The following is a 14,231-nucleotide window of genomic DNA, read 5'->3' on the forward strand; positions in this document are numbered from 1 at the left end:
CTAGTGCAGCTGATTGGCCCCCCTTTGTTGTATGTTGTTTTATTTCCCCCTTATTCTGTGTCCTCCTCCTAGCTTGAATATCAGAAAATCTTGATGTCCCAAATGCAATACACATTTCATTTAGAGAATTATTATAGATGTAGTGCATGGTGTATGTATGTCTAGAATCTATAAAATGACAATGTATAAGACTGCAATAAATGCAGTGTGGTGTGATTGTAATATAAAATAACAATAATGTAACAAGCAAAAAGCAATTCTTGGCCTTATGAAACAATGTTTTCTGGAGGAAAGTTACAATAAACAAACTGACTCACCATCATAATGACATAAAATAGTAATATAAAAATAGAAGTTCTAAACTTTGGATAACTTCTAAAATTATAACAGTCATTGACTACTCTGCATGGAAAATTTATAACAATATATTCCCTGAAAGTTGCCTAAAACAAATCACATCCAAATCACAAGTATATATGAAGTATAAATTTAATGATCAGAGTTATAATTCTAACAGAAACAAGCATGGCTAGAAACAACTCTTCCTCAAGATATTCTGACTGAGGGGGCTAAGTTATCTTTGAATTTTTTTAGAATGAAAAGTTATTTCCTAGTTTAAGAAAAAAATACATATGAATGATCGCTTTGTTAAGCAACAGGACATGAGAAAGAGTGTTTATCACTTAACTCTCTCTAAATAATTATGCTGTTCAGCAAGTTTGGTGAGTTGTGAGTGCCCAATAACTAAGTGCTTTACTAGGTCTGTGATTATAAACTGCTTTCATTGTTATTAGACTGCTCTGAGAAAAAAGCATGAGACTGGAATGCAGGCACTGAGTTCTAGCTCTTAAGTCTATGCAATTATAGAAAGTCACAAATTCAGGATTTCATTGTCTTCACTGATAAAAATGAAAGTTTGAGTGGATGACATCTGTCATTCCAGAGTCCTGCTAACTGGGGTGAAATTTGCTATCACTGAGCTGAAGAGGTTGGTAAAAAGCCATCAGGGTAATAAAAGTGTGACAGAGACAAAAGGGCATATATTAATGATTCATCCATAGTTTCTCATCCAGTCTTTCAATCTGATAAAGGATAGTTTAGTGCTCTTCCATTTTATGCTTCTAGGGTTATACTAAGCAGATGGAAGGACTATCAGATGAGGAAGGGATATGATGTATCGGAATGCATAGTGGTGTTAATTTTACAGCTAGAGTTGGAATTCTGTTTAGGGTTCTCACATCTTATAGAACTGATTTAGATTTACTACCCATGTGACCTCCATCTTGTATAAAAGAATACTTGTTCATTTTTATTTAATCAACTTATTCTACATTTCCAGATACTACCCCAAGTCCATCACACCTCCCTTGAAGAGAACCACTCACCTTAGTTTTTCCCATCTTATTCCTTTTATGTAATGTTTCACTCTTTTGCATAGAAAAGTTCTGTAATGTTAAAGCTTATCTGTTCAAATCAGTATCTCTTTCTCCAGAAGTATGGTTTGCTAGGGGAATTTCTATGATTTTGCATCCTTTGCTATTTCACCCATATGAAGTGTATGGAGACTCATAAACATCAATACTTGATATTCATTATAATGTCAGCAGTATATTTCCTGTGTTCTCTCAGTATCTTTCCTATTGAAGCTCCACATTAACCATTGAAACTGAAATCTGTTGTATATTGTATCTTTATAAGTCAGTCTGCAATGGCTCTTAGAAGTCATTGCTGAGGCATCACTGGTGGAGATGTAACTTTTCTTCCTGAGAGACCATTTGAATGACTTTCACTTTAGACTGACTTATAATGACGGTAACAAGCTTTCCATCAAACAACATCAAGGCACCTTCTTGCCGATGTTTGGAGTCAAGATGACATTTTAGTATATAAAAAAAATCTAAATATAGGCATCAAAGTTGTGATTCTGGTCATTCTGACCCACAGTTCTAGGCAATGGTGATAATAAATCATAGATAATTGTGTTAGAATTCTCTTAAGAGAAATAGGTAAATGCAAGGTGAACTGATACCAATAATATACTTCTCAGGCTGTCAATTATCCAGATAATTAGAGAAAAATTAAAGCACTATTGTAACCAAGTGCTTATATAGATTTGATTATAAAGATGTACTTTCAAGCTTAGAAAAAGGTTTATGAGGAATAAGAAGCCTGGAGCCAGGAGGTAAAACCTGGGTCTTTCTCTGGCCTGCTGAGCCATGACTTAGACTTTTAATTTATTCAGGGGTTGATTTTTTTTTTTTTTTTTTTTTTGTTGGTCGTGGGGGCTTGAACTCTGGGCCTGGGTGCTGTCCCTCAGCTCTTCAGCTCAAGGCTAGCACTCTACCACTTGAGCTATAGCGCCACTTCCGGTTTTCTGGTGGTTTATTGGAGATAGGAGTCTCATGGTCTTTCCTGCCCGGGCTGGCTTTGAACCACGATCCTCAGATCTCAGCCTCCTGAGTAGCTAGGATTACAGGCGTGAGCCACCAGCGCCCGGCTCAGGGGTTGATTTTTGACATACAGTAAATACTATAATATGAGATAATAGAATATTCCTATGAGAAATTCTTATTTATAAAATGAACCTGAAGGGGCTAGGAAGGTGGCTCAGTGGTAGAATGCTTGCCTTGCATGCATGAGGCCCTGGGTTCAACTCCTCAGCACCACATAAGCAGAAAAGGCCAGAAGTGGCACTGTGGTTCAAGCAGTAGAGCCCTAGCCTTGAGCTGAAGAGCTGAGGAACAGTGCCCAGGCCCAGAGTTCAGGCCCCACTACGGACAAGAAAAAAAAAATGAACATGAGACAGGTGCCAGTGGCTCATGCCACTGTACTATACTCCTAGCTACTGAGGATCATGGTTTGAAGCCTGATTGGGCAGAAAACTCCCCATGAGATTCTTATCTCCAATAATAAACTACTCAAAAAAGCCAGAAGTGGCTCAAGTGGTAGTGCACTAGCCTTGAGCACAAAGAGACTCAAAGAAAGCACCCAGGCCCTGAGTTCAAGCTCAGGACTGGCAAAAAACAAACAAAAAAAAAACCCCAAAGAACATGTAAATCAACTAGAATGTTATATGTATAATGTACATATAGATATATATAATGTAGTTATATTTATATATGTGTACATATGTATGCATAATGTACAGGTTTATTATGATAGACATTTTATTACTGGAGATAATGTGGAATAAAATATACACAAAAGAAAAAATTTATACCAGCAATGGCCCACAAGGCTGCAATTTGAAATTTAGCAGAAAATGGCATTTAATGACACTACATTTTCAGTTGTATTGAACTGAAATCATTAAAATTTTGTTTGAATAATAAAGAAAGAAAAAGAATTTATATCCCAGCTATCAGAGCTTCCCAAAGCACAGTTTGGATATTCCTTAAAATTGATTCTAACTAAAGTAACAACCAAATAAATACATGTCACAGCTTATCCTCCTGCACAAAATATGTTTAGAAATTTATAATAATTCTAGATGTAGGCTGTGGATTCAAGTTAGCAAAAAAAGATTATAAAATTGATTACATTTCCCATCAAAGAAGTGGAACTTGGATGACAGTTGTTATATTAATGCCACGGGAAATGTTTGTTCCCATGAGAAAATAAAGTGGCAGCTAAAGTGATCGACAGCATGTGTATGTATTGACATTATGAAGATTCCCCAATTAAGCAGTTTAAAAATGTATGCACAGTGAGCATCATGGTTAGAAGGGTGAACTGAGGGAAAGATGGAACATAGGAAGAGAGCTATGCTCTGTTAAAAAAAATAGATCCTATTGAATTCCTAGGTATGAAATAAGAAAGTTCTCATAATATCTACATTATACATCTTGCCTATAACACATATTTCTGTAGCAATTTATCTTTAGCAACATTGGCTTCTCATTTCCGTGTTTTGCTTTATATTTTAAAAGGTTGATATTAACAAGTCTAAAAATTTCAGCAAAGCTTGCCAAATGGAAGATGTGGAATGAAAAGTGGTTGATCACATTCTCTTCTTAACATTCATAGAGATCAACAGTGGTGCATATTTATATTCTTCCTATCTTGTGACCATTTGTATTTTTGATTTTTGATGCTAAGGAGTGAACCTAGGCTTTGGAGCATGGTGAAGATGTACTCTCTTCTGCTGAGCAACACCTCCAGCTCCCATTTTTTATCTTTAGTCTAATAGTCTTTACAATCATGTGGCTCCAAGTACTCATAATTTCAGCTTTGTAGCTGAAATGCCTAGCCTCCTCAAATAGCTCCCCCAAATATTCTTACAGTTATAAGAAATTTACCTGCAGCTTTTCTTCATTCTTTCTCTTGACAGAGTGCTCAAATCTGAGTGAACTAACTGAGGAGACAGACAGACTTCAACACAGTTACAGAATATCCAGTTATTTTAAAAGAACATTTCCATTCCCAGGAAGCCAGATGGCCATTTCAGTATGATGTATGATCTGTGTTTTTCTATTTACCAGTAGGGGGAAATATTCCAAAGTAACTTTCATAGAGTTTTAAACACTAGCACAGTAAAATCTCAAACATCAATACAGTATTTAGGATATTTACATTGTTTTCTGTGCAGTACAAATACTAAGTTAAGTGACTTGTTAGAGATGAAGTTAATTCTTTTTTGTTTTTCTTTTCTGTCAATTCTGAACTTGAACTGAAGGTCTGGGCACTATATATGAGCTTTCTTGCTCAAGGATAGTGCACTACCACTTGAGCCACAGTTCCATTTCCAGCCCTGGTTTTTTGTTTTTTGTTTTTTTTTTTTGATAGTGGTGATTAATAGGAGATAAGAGACTCATGGACTTTCATGCCCAGGCTGGCTTCCAACCTGAATCATCAAATCTCAGCCTCCTGAGTAATTAGGATTACAGATGTGAGCTACTGGCGCTTAGCTGTAGTTCCATCTTTCAGGACATAAAAATGTAACCACAGTCTAACACAACAAAGATGAAGGCAGAAGACTTTCAAAATATGTCCAGCAGCATGGTATAAGTGGTCCAAGAAAGAGGGTCAAGGCAGGAAAAGAAAATCAAATACAAAGAAAGCAAGAGTCAAACTAAAAGATTAGAGGAATGTTTTCATTAGAATGTAAGAAGAATAGTAATAGTGGTAATAGTATACTGAATGATTGAAATATATATAATACTATAAACTCCACAGTAACTGCACTCCATTTAGCCATACTAAATGATGGTCATATATTATTTCACAGAGAAGAAACAAGATTTGAGAACTTAGATTCCTTGTCCAAGATAAAGGGGCTGATATATAATAACTACTAGATTCCAACTCTAGTATCTCCAGAACTACAGCTACTATTCTATATAAAACACTGACCCAGGAGTGGGAGAGACAGAGCTACACCAAGCAAACAAAACAACCCATTAACATAAATCTAAATGTGTATAGTCCTGGGCACCTTTGTCTCCTTAGATGGTTACACAGATTAAATGTTAGAAGGCTCTGTCTGAGAGGGATGCTTTAAAAGTGTAGCAGGCACTAAGATGCATATTTGATTGAATGTAACATTGAATGTCACACTGGCCAACAAACGAATCTTATCATTACCACCACTTTCATAGCATAACTACTATCATCTCCACTGCCCTAGTCTCCAATATAGCACATACTACATGGAAAACTAGTGCTGAAAAACACAATCTATTCCACAGGAGAAGGAATAACTTCCTTTCAATGACTCTGCCAGCTTCCTTTGTGCTTTCATTTTATTGATGACTGAGATCTAAGGTTAAGTTTCCTTTTTCCTAAGGACATTATTATTGTTTTAATCTTTTATAGCTATATGTGGGCATATAAACATGTGCAGTGTATGTGTAAGTATGTGTATAGTGTATAATATTTTTTTACATTTGATAAAAATATGAAAAGAAATATACTCTATTTTCTAATATGTTGTAAAAATATTCAAGATGTTATCTTTAAGTGGAGCATGGTAATCTCCAAAGTAAAAGAAGTAATATGCACTTACTCATTGGGCAGCTACTGATACTTATGGGAAAAGCGATTTCTGCTTTAAATTTTGTAACAAATTTTAATTAAATAAAATTCTATTTAAAAATGCTACTGCATTACAACAAATTTCTGGATTGATTTTTAGGCTACTATAGTTAAATTCTAAAATGTCAGCTAATTGTAAGTTCTAAAGTTGTTCATCCAAATCTTAAACTATGACAGAATCCTATCTTATGAAACTTTTGAAAGTTAATACATACTTATTTCTGCATTCCTATACTTTTCTCTGTTAAAATAACGATGTCAAAACTGTACTGGCTTAAGTGCTTTTTAGTGTCTTCAAACTTAGACTAAATATTCACTGTCTCATTAAGTCAGTCATTATTCAAGCTCAGTCTGCTAACTAAAATCATATTCACTCTTAATTTTTATAAAAAAATTTGGAATTTGAATTATCATCTGTTAGTTAATTCAGAGACTGAAGAATTACTTCACAACATTAAGGACTGAGAAATAATTCTGGAAAGTCAAATCTCATGCAAACTTCATTCCCAGCTAATATGTTTACTGGGAAGATTCAACTCATTAGAATGTAAACTGAAAAATGGTTTTACTTTGTGTAACCACTCCTTATAGTATCCTATATCAAATATCCTTCCTCTAGTCTTTACCAATATTACTAGTAGATCAATTTCCTAAACTTTGAGCTCTTGAAAAATAAGCCAAAAATCTGCTTACAATTTCAATTCTTTTGTATGTACCAGGATTGGAACTTGAATTCAGAGTGTCAAGCTTCCATTGGGTTTCTTTGTTGTTAAACAAAGTTGGTGTTCTTGCCAGGAGCAGGTGGTTCATGTCTGTAATCCTAGCTATCAGGAGGCTGAGATCTGAGGATCGCAGTTCAAAGCCAGCCTGGGCAGGAAAGTCCCTGAGACTGTTATCTCCAATAAACCACCAGAAAACCAAAAATGGCACTGTGGCTCAAGTGGTAGAGTATTCACCTTGAGCTGAAGAGCTGGGGGACAGTGCCAAGGCCCAGAGTTCAAGCCACACAACTGACAAAAAAAGGGTGTATTCTACCACTTGAGGCACAACTCTACTTCTGTTGGCTGGTTAATTGGTGGTAAGATTCTCAGGGACTTTTCTGGCTAGATTGGCTTTGAACTATAGGCCTCAGATCTCAGCTTTCTGAGTAGCTAGAATTTCGGGTATGAACCACAAACATCTGAATTTGACTCATAATTTCTTTTTTTATGTTTTTTTTTGTTGTAAAAATGCTGTACAGAGATGTTACAGTTACATGAGCAAGATGAGTTCATTTCCTATTGAGCATTGTTGCCTCTTCCTTTGTTTTCCCCCTACCATCCATAATTATTGCAAACAAGGGCCTGACCATGTCTTGAAGAACCAAGGATTTTTCATCTTTTGCTTGTGCCAGTACCCAAGTACTAGGATGAGAGAAAGAACTTAGACTCGTGACTCTGTCCATTCCCTTTGCTTTAAGAAAAAGGAGAAGGCCTTTATGACTTAACTAGTATCCTAATCATAGCTCTTTCTTGGGTCCTAAATCTCTAAACATTATTGTATAGCCTGTGTGACAGGCAGTAATGCTGAGTGTCCTAAATACCTCCACACTGAAGGATTCTCTCAATCAGAGATTCGACTGTGCCTGACGTCTTGTCTTCCAGATCTCTCAAATTACTCCTGTAACCAACAATCAGTCCTTCATTGGGGTCTTATGGCCCTAACATGTCTGTGTCCCTCTTGAGTAGCAGCATAACAGTTCACATGCATCCATTTCCTGTCATATGCACCTAATCTTCAAGAGCACAAGATGGAAAGAGATCAGAATACCACCAACAGCACCACTACCAAATCCCACTGTTTTTCCATTTTTTTCCCTCATGAGCCAATTGTCCAAGTAGATGTGCCAGCAGAGAATGAGGTTCCAATTTCCACTTGTAGAAACCAGTAGACTTAGGAAGGATTTTCCTGGAGTCTCTTTCAACTTCCATTTAGGATATAATGGACCACATCTCTCTCTGCTGTTTTTATTTTTCCATCATAAAACAACAACCATTCTGCCCTGACCTCGAAGCTCTCTTTCTATCATCTTCCCTGTGTTTTATACTGCAGAGACCATGGGTATCTGTCACCATATGGTGATAGAAACATGGTCTTAGGGTGCTTTGGTATGCCCCTAAAGGAAAAGCTTCACTGTAATTTTCTATAAACTGCCTTCAGCCAGGGAACTTGATGGCCCTTGTCTTCATCTTGGTTCAGGTTTTAAGCATAGGCTGGGACCACAGGAGCTGCCTTAATGTAGTGCCTCTGGTGGCGGGGGTGGGGAGAGATATAATGGGAGTCTCCACTGAGAAAAAGATATATTATTGTGACTTCTTTTGAACAAAAGCAGAATTCGGCCTAGAGACTGTGTTTATTATTTTATTCCCTGATTTGAAAATACAACTGAAGCAAAAATTCCAGCGGGGGGGAGTTGTTTATGTTCTTTTTTATCTTCATTGATTTGGTACCCAGCATGAAACTCCATGTTTTAGAGAGACACCCAAGGTCAGATCCCTGCAGCTTTGGGGCTTGAATAAAAGGCCCTTAGTGGATGCTATAGATGATGAGGTGAGTCTTCCTTTGCTGTTGAGTAGAGTATAGTTTAGTATAGTAAGGCTAGACAACCAAGTAATCTCTTTAACAGAATCATACATCCCAAATTTGAAATTGAGAATAGTCTACTTATCTTCTAGTCACAGCCAGCTCCTTAGGGCAGATCGAATACAGCCCTCAAATAGCCCAGGGTGAAAACATCATGGGAAATGTAGAAAAAAATAGTATAAATTTCCAACCACACCAATATTTTAAAAGGAAATTTTCTAACTCATTTGGGACCAGGATCTTTTTTTTCCTGGTCCCTACAGTGTTGACATCAATGTACGAAATGAGGCTTCTACCACAACTATGAGAAATCATGTCATCTGTTTATAAACAGAAAGAGAAATGTTGATATGTTCCCAGAACAGGACAAATGTTTTTGACAGAAGCTCCCTCAAGCTTTGTTCTCTTCAGACTTTTTAGTTTTCATGAATAGTTTACGGTCTCGATGTTCTATGTCGTTAGTTAATAACACCCTCTAGACTGTCTAATGGCTTGAATGAATGTTATCACAAAAGGTGAAATTTGGCAATATATGACGATATGCTTACAGAAGATAAAAAGCAATATCCATCTAATAGGTATATGGTAATGAGAAGAATTTGAAGTAGTATATTGTATCTTTAAAAAATAAAAATTGCAACCCATTATTCAGTCAGTATTGCTAAATAAACTTATCTAGAGCTCACATTAAGTAAGGTCTTAGTTTTATCAGGTTGTTCATTTGACTTTTGTGTTTTTCAGAAGTATGTTTAGAATATGGATGGGTCAAACAGACATAGCTATGTTTCCCTGGAGTCTAAAAGCACCTGTTGTATATCAGAACTGAATCTTAGGAATACTTGTAGGTCATGTGGGATAAATTTCCTATTGATGTTATTTCCTTAACCCCATCTCATAGGATTAGAGTCTTCTCAGCTATGAACATCTCACAAGTTTAAAATTTTGCCTTTTACTGATCTCATAGCTCTCCTGCAATTAAATTACACTTTTCTTCCAGCATATAATTACTCACAAAGTATCTGCAGTTTGAAATTTGGGTGACTGTTAATAGCCAAGTGTTCAATAGCCAAATCAAGCTGGCTTTCTAGTTTAGTAGAACTAGGAATAATAATAATGCAAATAATCCATAAGGGTCAATAAAACATAACTATTACAATCATTTAGCAGATACTTTATAATAGTTTATTTTGTAGCACATACACATGTGAAGCAACTGAGTCATGCATGGAGATGGCATGAACTTTAGAGATTATATAGACTGGTATAGTTTGGAGTACACATAATGGGGACATTTACCATCTGGACTGAAATCTCTACCTCCACTTCAGGATTTGAACAACTCTAATCACTAGACAATTCTTCTTTGTATCAAAATAGAAGAACTTTTTCTATACATTTCCTATAAAAGATCCAATTTCTGAGTTCTGAGACAGAACAAAGTAAGTCTAAATCCTCTTATAAAGGATAGGTGTTTATGTCTGGATTTGCCATTACTTAAACTCAGGACATTGTGTTCTCACTTAGCTTTTTCACTAAGGCTGCTACTCTACCCCTTGACCCATCCCTCCACTTCTGACATTTTGCTGATTAATTGGAAATAAGGGTATCACAGACTACCTTGTCTGGCTAGTTTCAAACTGAGATCCTCAGATTTCAGTCTCTTGAATAGCTAGGATTGTAAGCTACCAGTGCCGGGCTAAAGGATAGATTTTTTAAAATCTCTCATAGCAGCTATTATGCTGAACATTTTTGGTTAACACAGAAGAAAAAGTGATATCTAGTAATTTATAGAATTGAGATGCAATCCTTTTATGGGAAGACACACAATCCACACCTCTTTTCAAATTCTGTTACCTAAAATCTAAAGAGATTAGACTACTTGGCTAAGGTGATTACTAGTTCAACTTGAACCTATCACTGTCTCACCTGTCATTATCCAATTTCTATGACTGTGTCTTCCACTAAAATTAGCATAAAATGCACTTTCCAGACAATGATTGCATACACACAACTTTTGATAATGGTAAATTTTCAATCAAGACAAACAAAATGGACTATGTTATATGATCTCCAGAGTAAGAAAATGCTATACAAGCATACTGCATTTGGGGAACTCACATCCAGTCTTGGCTTTTCCATTAACTAGAAATATAGTGTCACTTACACTGTGTCTTTGATTTAGTCATCTTGTGTAAACTATGATTGCCTATTGGGTTTTAAGAACACACCCAGGTTAGTAGGCAAAAGCACTATGTTTTTGATAAGGGGGAAGTGTTTCCATTCCAAGTGTTTGTTTCTTGTTGCACAAAATGAATTCTAATCTTCTACTACCTCTAAAATCTAGGGCATGAAGAATATCTTATCTAATTCTGACATACTGCTTTCTTCAAAATAAAAGTGTTCATTATGATCATCTCCATAATCAATCCTCTGTCCTAGCTAACTGCTAAAGAGAAAATTATGGATGAATGCAAACCTCAAAAGAAAAGTGAGAATGCAAACAAGAAATTTAGCATAAAGCAGTGATCTATAACAAACAACTTAAAGTACTTCGAAGGTGTTACATTTAAATTGCTTGAAATCAGTCTTCTATCTGGGTTATAAATTTAAATGTGACTTAAAATTAAAAATAAAACTTTGTGGGTAAACTTTAAGTAGCTATTGGTAGTTTTTATTTCTATTATTTCTTTTCCAAGTTTTATTATGAAAAATGTCAAGCATAGAGGAAAAAGTAAAGTAATGCAAAGGATTACGTATATCGTCTATAATCAGTGCATTGCAATGTATATTGTTTTTCTTTATTTTTATCTCTCCCTTTATTCATTCATGAACATCAGGCTCCTCGTTTTTACTACATTCATTCAAATTAAATTATAACACTATGTCTTGGGTTATGTTTGCAGACTATAAAATATTAACACGTATAGTCATGTAATCACCACAGCTTCAAAAACTACGACCCGACCAGCTATGTCTGACCTCATGTTATTTTTCTAAACAGTCTTACTGGAATGTAATGATTCTATTTATTTGATTTAAAAGATTGAATTATTTATTCTCAGGCCTCTATAGAAGTGAGTACGACCGTATAGACTATAGACATTTATGATTGTCTTGTATATGATTGAGAATTGTCTCTTCTATTTACATTTGGTGAAATGCTTCTATCATGAATGGATGCTAGATTTTATCATATTCTATATCTATTAAAATGGTCATGATTTTCAATAATATGTTCATAATATAAATTCTATTCACTGATGTGAAAAACAGGTTTTAGTATGACTTCATTATTTACAGATAACCTATTATTTTGTATGTTATTCTGTCTGACTCACTAATATTTATTGAGCATTTTGTGCATTTCCAAAATATGCCAAAATTTTAAATCAGAATAATAATTGTCTTTTAAATATTCTTTCTTGCTATAGCTTTGTAAGGGCCTGGTTTAAACTTAGCATTATTTATTTCACAACATTTAGGAGGACAGATTAGAAAGAGAGAGGAGCTGAATTTTATGGTCAGAAGATTAACTATAAATTCATCTGCTTTTTAAATTTTATTTTATTTTAATGGTGGTATTCAGAGGGGTTACAGTTACATAAGTAAAGTGATAAGTACATTTCTTGTTGAACAGTGTTACCCCCACCTCCTCATTTTCTCCTACTTTCCCTTACCCTCCCCTGACTCCTCTCCCTACCCCAAGTTGTAAAGTTCATTTCCAGCATAGTGTCTTGTGAGTGTCGCTGTTGCATTGGTTCACCCTTTGTCCTGTCTCACCATTTTGTTATTCCCCTTCCCTTCTCAAAATCAGATAAACATATATATATATATATATATATATATATATATATATATATATATATATATATGACATAGGGTACCAAAATTAAAAACAGTGACAACAGGGGATAAATCCAAGGGGAAAAGAAAAAGGAAAAAGAAATAACTTCACACAGTACATTTTAAAAAAAACTCCTGTTTCCGTATCTTGAAGTTCATTTCGATTAGTATCCTTTTATATGTTATATGTACATACCTATTGAGCTATTGTCAAAATAAGAAAGATCATATTTATCTCTACCTTCTAATGTGCTAGCTCACACTCAGTTTTTAGAAGTTTATTTGAAATGTACTGTTGAATATTTTTTCAATTTTATTGTCAAGTTAATGTACAGATGGGTTACAGTTATATAAGTAAGGTAGAGAGTACATTTCTCATAGAATTTGGGACCTCCTCTCTCATTTTTCTCCCACTCTCCCCCACCCCCCAAGTTGTACATTTCTAACAACAAAGAAAAGCCTCTTGTGTCCATGTCTTGGGGTTCATTTCACTTAGCATCATCTTATATGGTCATATGTTCATAACTATTGAGCTACTCTGCTCATCTTCTAGGATTATACTAGATATATACTAATTATTACAAATGAGGGAAATCATGGTAACTGTTTCTTTGGGTCTGGCTTTCTTGACTTAATAGATTTTTTTCCTTACAAATGGGAAGGTGTTATTCTTTCTGATGGAAGCATATATATATATATATATATATATATATATATATATATATATATATATCACATTTTCTTGATCCATTCATCTGCTGAGGGACATCTGGGTTGGTTCCATATCTTAGCTGTGGTAAATAATGCTGCAGTAAACACAATTGTGCTGGTAGCTTTAGTGTGGCCTTGTTTGTGGTCATTTGGGTAAATGCCCAGAAGTGGGATTGCTGGGTCATAGAGGAGCTCTGGATTTAGTATTCTGAGTAACCTCCACACTGCTTTTCAGAGTGGGTGACCAAGTTTATACTCTCACTAACAATGTAGTAATGTTCCCTTTTGGCCACATCCTCTCTAACATATGTTGTTATTAGATTTCTTGATTATAGCCATTTTAACTAAAGTCTCAATGTTGTCTTGATTTGCGTTTCTTTTATGGCCAGAGATGTAGAGCATTTCTTCATGTGTCTATTGGCCATTCTTATTTCCTCTTCAGAGAAGTCTCTCTTTAAGTCTTTAGCTCACTTATTTATTGGGCAGTTGTTTCTTTGAGGATTTAGGGGGAATTTAATTTTTTGAGTTCTAAATATATTTTAGATGAGGCCCTCTGGCACCCAAATAATTCAACAGTATATATGCTAACAAATTTGAGTATCTGGAAGAAATGTACTGTTGAATTTTTCAGGTGCCGGAGTTTCTTTACCCTGTACTGTGTGAGTTAGTTCACATTTGTTTGTTGGAACTTTTTTTAAGTATATGCCCTCAGGCTTCTTATTTCTTAGTTGAGTAAATGAAATGCTATGATTTTTATCCTTACTCTGCTGTTTTCTTGGTTTTATCCTAATGCCCATGTTCTAATTTTGTACATTTTTCAGTTGTTATCAAACAAGCTATTTGACATTTTATATTTTATTTGACATTTATATTCCAGGTTGTCCTTATCTTAAAGAAGTCTTGTTATATTTTTTAATTACTGTAGTTACTATAACGTATTTATCCTTTTTTAATATTTCTTGATTCTAGGTGCTTTGATGTCATACTCATTAGTCTTTGAAAATGGTATTATGTGGGGCTAG

At 35.1% G+C, this 14,231-nt stretch overlaps 1 protein-coding gene across 5 annotated transcripts in view; it reads left to right on the top strand.

Annotated features, from left to right (window-relative positions):
* The window catches only part of Trpc4 (transient receptor potential cation channel subfamily C member 4), a 205,060-nt gene that overhangs the window by 140,431 nt on the left and 50,398 nt on the right, over window positions 1-14,231 (top strand). The window lies entirely within an intron of this gene.

This window comes from Dipodomys merriami, unplaced genomic scaffold (assembly GCF_024711535.1).
Source record: "Dipodomys merriami isolate MVZ:Mamm:240054 unplaced genomic scaffold, mDipMer1.0.p SCAF_6, whole genome shotgun sequence".
NCBI lineage: Eukaryota > Metazoa > Chordata > Mammalia > Rodentia > Heteromyidae > Dipodomys > Dipodomys merriami.